At 34.6% G+C, this 8,037-nt stretch overlaps 1 pseudogene; it reads left to right on the top strand.

The window, feature by feature from the left end:
• The first annotated feature begins 970 nt into the window (after positions 1-970).
• On the top strand, positions 971-2,616 carry LOC111467135 (annotated as a pseudogene).
• The last annotated feature ends 5,421 nt before the right edge of the window (positions 2,617-8,037 follow it).

Genomic DNA, 8,037 nt, shown 5'->3' with positions numbered 1-8,037 from the left:
ATCCTTTTGAAGGACTCATGTTAGCATGTGGGGATAGTTCACTCTTAGACGTGAGAGGTAGGTAATGTGAGCATGTCGGAGGGGATGTAGGGGAATGAACTCCATGGTTAAACGTGCTTTACTTGGAGTAATTCTATGTAAGGTGACGTCCTAAGAATTTTAGTGGGATGCATGTGAGTGAGGACAAAATTGTCTAAAGGACTGATGTGGGTATGTGGGGATAACTCCCACTCTTAGAAGCGAAGAGTAGGCCATGTCGGAGGGGATGTAGGGGAATGAACTCCATGATTAAGAATGCTTTACTTGGAGTAATTCTATGTTAGGTGTCACCTAAGAACTTTCTTGAGATACATGTGAGTAAGGAAAAATTTATTTGAAGGGCTCATGTTAGTAAGAAGCATGTTGTAGAAATTTGAGTCTGAACTGAGTTGATTCGATGTTTGAAAAAACATGTTAAACGTTATGATGCATGTTTTATGAGAAATGAACTATTGAACTCTGATTTGAATATAATTGAAAACATCCATTTGGTATCATTGAAAGCATGTTAGAGGAAACCTATAATCAAGATTTGGACGTGAAATGAGTTGATTTGATATATATGCATGTTAAAAGTTATGATGCACGTTTTTTTTTTCGAGAAATGCATGAATTGAGCTCTAATTCGAGTGAAACTGAAACTATGACGGGGTGTTCATGTTTAAGGTCATTATGACATGTCTCTCTATTCATGATTTGCTCACACATGTAATTTTTATGCAGTTATACGAGGATGATTAGATGTTTGCCAACTAACCTCTAATCATAAACCTAATTCGATTGTTAAGGATCCGGATAACTATTGAACTGATTTATGATTTATGGCTATACTTTGTGGGAATTATTAAGGAATTTTTCAATTAATTTCCACTAATTAAAACTTTCACGAGCAGCAAGGATCTGCAATAGTACCTTGTTTGTAGATTCGAAGATGTATAAGCTTCAACGACTTCTTCTTTCCCTTGTTCCAACTTAAGTTTGGTTGTGTTTTTGTATCGCAGATAATGTCTCTTATGCTTCAAATGCGATAATTATCAATGGTGAACGATGCATTATCTTCTCGAGTTCAATTTACTATCCACGCAGCACCAAAGAGATGCAGCCCTATCTTATTCAAAAAGCTAAAGATGGCGGATTTGATGTGATAGAGACATATATTTTTTGGGATCATCATGAGTCTCAACGATGAAAATATGATTTTTCTGGACGTCTAAATTTTATCAAGTTCTTCGAGCTTATCCAAGAGGCTAGACTTTACGTTGTCACGATGATTGATCCTTACGTGTATGCCGATTGGAACTACAGAGGCTTTCCACTATGGTTGCACAATATGCCGAGAATCCAACTATGAACCAACAATAAAGTCTACAAAAATAAAATGCAAACTTTCACGACGAAAATAGTGAATATGTGTAAACAAGCTAACCTCTTTGCATCACAAGGAGGACCAATAATCTTAGCTCAAATTGAGAACGAGTATGGAAACGTGATGACACCTTATGGAAATGCAGGAAGAACATACATCAATTGATGCACTCAAATGACCAAATCTCCTAATATTGGCATTCCATGGATCATGTGCCAACAGAGTGATGCCCCCTAACCTATCATTAATACATGTAATGAATTCTACCGAGACAACTTTAGTCCTAACAATCCTAACCGCCGTCCTAACCATCCTACCATCCCAATAATGTTTACGGAAAGTTGGGTGGGATGGTTCAAGAAATGGGTTGAAGATGTAGCCTTTCATGTCGCAAGATTTTTTGAATCAGGTGGCGTGTTTAAATGCTTTCATAAATAGAAGGTACATTGGGTCGCAATTGCTCGAGTTTTGTTTTGAGAAACCCGTTCTATTAAAATTGGGAACCAACACCATAGCCCTTTTGAGCGGCACAATGGTAATGAAGAATTACGATGCATTTTATGACATGGTGCCAACATGAATTGATGGAGGTCCCATTTATGTAATTGGACATGGAAACGTCATAACAGATTTGTCATCAAACTTGTGGTCTTATAAGGTCGGATTAAATGGAGAAATGAAGAAATTTTACAACTCGATGTTCTCACATAGAACCAAATAGAGCACATTAAATGAAAAATCTATTGGAAAGCGAATGATACGGTACAAAGCTAACTTTAAGACCCCTTCGAGAACTGACCCAGTAGCATTGGACATGCAAGGAATGGGCAAAGGTCAAGCTTAGGTAAAGTTGCAGTTCGACCTGAGACTACAGAGGTGCATATGACCCAAGCAATTGTGTTAAAAATTGTGGGAATCCCTCTCAAAGATGGTATCACGTTTCTGTCGAATGACACAAACACCTTAGAGTTGTCTTGTCAGGGAGGACATATCATTTCGCAAATCCAATTTGCTAGCTATAGAATCCAGAGGAACAATGTGGTTTGTTCAAGCAAGGCTCATGGGATGTGACTAGTAGCGCTAATGTGGTGGAAGATCTAATATCTCGTTCCTTCAGTACAACAAGTGGGGTACGAGAATCCGAACTTTTCACCCAAAGAGAAAGAATACATGTCAAATACCATAGGAAGAATTGTTTTCTCCTCTATTAAGGGAACACGAGGAGAAAGTGTGGAATGTATTATGGATGATGGCTTATTCCGATCTAATATATTAGAATATAATATCTTTATTCAAAACATATTTAAGTATGAATGTTAAATATATATTTAATTAATTTGAATTTTACATTTTTATTTAATATAAAAAATATATTAAAGATTAATTTCAACTCTTCAAATTTCGAGCTAGCAACCGGACAACAGGACCTGTGAGACCTACATATCATAAGTTTCAATATACACAATTATTTAACAAAACTCTTTTGTTAGTTAATTTTCATCCATTAATGATAAGTCACTCCACAATAGACCTAGAGTTGTACTCTAGAATACGACAAGTTATGTTCATTGATACAATCATTACAAGCAAATCGATCATTCATGAGTTATTTGTAATTACGACCAGGTTAAAAGTATGTTTTATTACCTCTGTAATTACATCTTACACCTTCTTAAGTATCAATAATTCTTTAAATAACAATTTGTTTATGATTCAACCCTAAACCAAATCCCTCTTGGGTAGTGAGAAAGTGAAACTCTAATGTTCAAGTCTCGAAATCAGCGCTTCAAACAACTACTCTTCTACTTACCCAATACGAGAATTAGTGAATTAGTCAAATTATGTTTCTAGCTCTCTATTTGGTCAAATCCTCAAAATGGTAGGTATAAATTGGTCACAAAAACCATCCTCATACATGCAAATAAAAAACAAATCATCACAAAGAGTATTTTATAACTCACTTCGGATTTAAATCGAGTCACATATGATTCTCGTGAAATATTTATTTTCTCAGTTAACAAATTTATAAAGAAATATTAAATATTTCCTAGTCTAGTCTTATACAAACTCATTATATAGAATGTCTCAGCTCCATGCCTTCACATGAATAATATGAATCAAATCATTTGTAATAATTACAAATACGCGGATCGTATCATTAGTGTTACTAGATAAGACACTTTTGATATATTATAGTCTATTTAGGTTACTTAAACATTTTTGTATGTCAACCCCATATGGTTTAAGATTCCAACGGCAACGATCCCAATTGCAACATGTATTTCTATGGATTTTGACTATGCATCAATTATTACATCAAAAGTGAAGTCTGGAGCATATTAAACACCGATTGCTATGCATCAATTCAATGTTGACGAAGTTACTTAGGCGGGTTGGCTGATGTAAACACACATTCATGTAGTTGAATGATGTTTGATGTAAGCAGCCAAGCCCACCACTAGTAGATATTGTTTTCTTTGAGCTTTCTCTTTCGGGCTTTCCCTCAAAGTTTTTAAAACGCATCTGCTAGAAAAAAGTTTCTAAACCCTTATAAAGAATGTTTCGTTCTCCTCCTTCTCTAACCGATGTGGCATCTATAACATAAATGTACACATATTGACTACACAATGGAATGAAGGAGATTCTAAATTTTGTAGTTACAAAGAAATTAGCCCTAAAAATTTAGTGTCAAGAGTTCAATGATGAAATGAGATGGGTTTAGGGTAGATTTACATGTACACGAAGGTTCATTGGTTCATATTTAATTAGCTGAACAAATCATACATCGGTTTTTAGATCATGAATAGTATAGGGTAATATTCCAAATTATATATATAGACACCCTTATGTTGGCATTGGTGAAAAAGGTATCCCAAAAGTTCTACCAAATTTCTAATTTACTAATCGGGTATATATATGTTTTCAATTTACTAAATATAGGTCTAACATATTTAACGTACGAGATATAATCTACTACATATATCTCTACCAAATTTTTACCAACCAAATTTTTACCAAATATCTACCATACATATCTCTATAAAATCTTTATGAGATATCTACCAAACATATCTCTACCCGAGATCTTTAATGTAAATAGCCATGAGGCTCCATATCCCAACAATCTCCCCGTTGGTGAATAATCAAGTCAACCAAGAATTTCATTCAATTGCACCATATCACTTGAGGTGCACAACCTCGATGTTCTAACATCAACACAACATGTTTGCTGGATTCTTTGCACCAATATCTACTCCAAACACATCACCATCTTTCACTAATCTCCGAGTGAAATGGTATCGCCTTTTGTGTTTTGTCTTTGAATGATAGACCGAGTTTCTCACCAACTACATGACACTCTAACTATCTAATTGAAGAATTTTCTCACGATGCTTCTTGCCTAATTCTTCTAGATAGTCTGTCATCCATATCATCTCCTTTCCAACTTCAGCCATTGTCAAGTACTCAGCCTCAACAGAGGAAAAAGTAATGCATTTTTGAAGCCTAGACATCCCATCATCTATGGCTTACTTCCACTTGGTTGTATCCTCCAAGTGTAGGACCTCATCATGGGGCTCTTGTTTCCCATCATCAGTCACCAATCGATAGTGTAAAGAAGGTACATACCTATATGGTACTCAGATAGCTCTGGATGATCTTTTCAACACCTGCTCAACTGTCACTTGTTCTGCTTCTGGTTCCTCAACATCAGTCTCAGGAGTTTCTTGAGTATCCTCTACAACATCACTAGGTGAATCTTTCAGCAACTCAACCTTAACTCCCACTTTCTTCACCCCTGGTTCCTCAGCAACAGTTTCAGGAGTTTCTCTGCTACAACATCACTAGGTGAATCTTTCAGCAACTCAATTTCTAGTCTCACTTGCTTCATTGTTTCGGTACTTTTCTTTATTCTCTGATAGTTTTTGTAAAGCTAACTCGTTTTTGTTTGCTCATAACGCAATTCTCACAAGGACTCGTATCAACAGATTTCAGACCTTCCAAAACTCCTTTTATAGCTAGCATCTTCATTCGTTTAACGCTCATATGTCCAGGTCTATTATGTCATAGACTTGAATTTGAAGCACTCTTAGCAATAGCACATATGTTCATACACCCTGCAGTTGGTTTTAAGGTTCCATATTTTGTGCCACGTGCTACCACCATAGCACCCTTCACAATTTTTCACGAACTCTTCCCAAACTTTGTTGCATAACCAGTGCTATCCAACTAACCAATAGAGATCAGGTTTTCTTGAGACTAGGAATATATCTAACATCCTTTAATGTCCACCGATTTTTTGCTGGAGTTTTTACATAGACATCCCCTTTTCTTCAATCTCCAAATTTTTGTTGCTAGCAAGATACACCTTCCTGAGATTTCCAGACTTGAAATTTCGAAATAGTTTCTTATTTGAAGACGAATGAAAAGATGCACCCGAATCCAAAATCTAGGATTCAATTGGACTGTCCACGCTGAGGATCAGAGCATCCCCAATGTCTTCTGTTGAATTTACCAAATCATCGTCATCCTTTGATTTGTGATTCTGCTTCCTCTTTGTACAATCTGCCCGAAAGTAACCTTTTTCTCCACAACTCCAACTTTTTGCATTTTGTTTGTTTGGAGATTTTCTACCGTTCTTTGATTTTGATCACCCATTGTTTGGACCCTTTGATTCACCCATTGTTTGAATCCTTTAATCAACACTGAGAGCATTGCCTGATGAATCTCCGATTTCCCGTTTGCGAATACTTTCCCTGAGAACTACATTTCGAATTTCATTGAACTTTAGTTTATTAGATCCTCGTGAACTGCTGCTTTCGGCAACAACAGTATCCCACGACTCGGGTAAAGATGACATCAAAATCTATGCTTTAATTTCATCCTCGAAATTAATTTCCACCGAACTCAATTGACTTACAATCATATTAAAATTCATTTATATGACCAGCAACAGATCCATCTTCAGACATTTGTAGATTGAGCAACCTCTGCATCAAATACACCTTGTTCATAAACGACGATTCGTACATATTCGACAACACCTTCAACAGATCTGACGTTGTCTTCTCCTTGAGGATGTTAAACTCCATGTTTCTAGACAATGTCAACCGGATCAACCCTAAGGCTTGACGATCCTTGAGCTTTCACTACTCTGTGGTCATGGTCTTCGACTTCACCCCCAACATGGTTCCGTGATGATCTTTTTGGTACAGACAATCTTCAATCTGCATAGAAATTGAAATCAGATCTATCAAACTTTTCAATTCCAATATTTGAAATTTCCATATTCACAGATCGTGGTGAATCTCGCCTTGCTCTGATACCAATTGTTAAGATCGCTCAACAATACATACACTCGATCAACAACACAAAGAACATGAGAGAAAAAATTCAAGGAGGAACATTGGCTAATGGTTTTATTGATCACTATGTACAAATATAGAGAATGAAAAAGTAACACTGACAAATGGGATATATATGGTTTCAGTTTACTAAATATAGGTTTAACCGATTTAACCTACCACATATATCTCTACCAAATATTATTCTAAATATCTACCAAGCATATCTCTACCGGATCTTTACTGTAAATAGGCATCAGGCTTCATATTCAACAATATGAACAAGGTGCACCTTCCTTTTCGGTGATTCAATCATAAGAACTCCATAGTTAAGTTGCTTTGTTTGGAACAATTCTATGTTCGGTGACCTTCTAAGAATTTTCTGAGGATGCATGTGAGTATGTTGATTTATGGGGATAGTCTTCACTTTTAGAAGCGAGGAGTAAGTAAATGACCATGTCAAGCAATGTTGGAGAATGCCTAGACCATTCGATGCCTAATTTGAATTTCAAATCTTGATCTGAATCTTGGACAATTATTGTAACTCATTTTCATCCTTATTTTATAAGAAAATCTCTTCTAAGTCTTTTTTTAACCATTTCAAAGTTCAAAAACTAAAATAAAAAAAATTCAACGTCTAAAACTATAATTAAGACCTATCCCAAACTATAATTAATCTACGTAGGCAAAAAAATTCATTAAAAAATGATATTTTTACGACAAAACTAAATATTTATAAATTTTATCCTACTTGAACTAAATTATCACATGCTCTAAATTGTTTTAAAATTAAACGTTTAAAAATACTAAATAGTTGCGTACTAAAGTTGAGAACAAAAATATTGTTTTTTAAAACTCGAGCTATATGTTTGTATCTATCATAATTGTCTTTGTTTCTTATAATATTTTCACATTGTTTAAAATGATATATTTATTGTACCTAATTTAATTTCTTTATTTATTATAGGGTATTTTATCTTTTCAATTAAATAATGAAAAAATATTATTAATTGCATTTCAAAATCAACTATATTTTTTTTGGTTAAATTATATGCTTAGTTTTTTAACTTTTATGTTCGTGTCTAATAAGACTCTAAACTTTTAAAATATTAATAGGTCCCTAATAATTCTACACCATTAATTCCTCCCTTTGAATTAAAATTAAATTTTGTGTTTATTATGATGTAAAAATTTCAATTTCATAAGGTTCATAAATTTTTAATAATATTGAGGTCAAACACATATTATGGAGAAAATCAAAAAAAAAAAAAAAAAAAAAAAAAAAAAGGG

Source organism: Cucurbita maxima, unplaced genomic scaffold (genome assembly GCF_002738345.1).
Source record: "Cucurbita maxima cultivar Rimu unplaced genomic scaffold, Cmax_1.0 Cma_Scf00033, whole genome shotgun sequence".
Lineage (NCBI taxonomy): Eukaryota > Viridiplantae > Streptophyta > Magnoliopsida > Cucurbitales > Cucurbitaceae > Cucurbita > Cucurbita maxima.
This window is presented reverse-complemented; position numbering and strand designations above follow the sequence as displayed.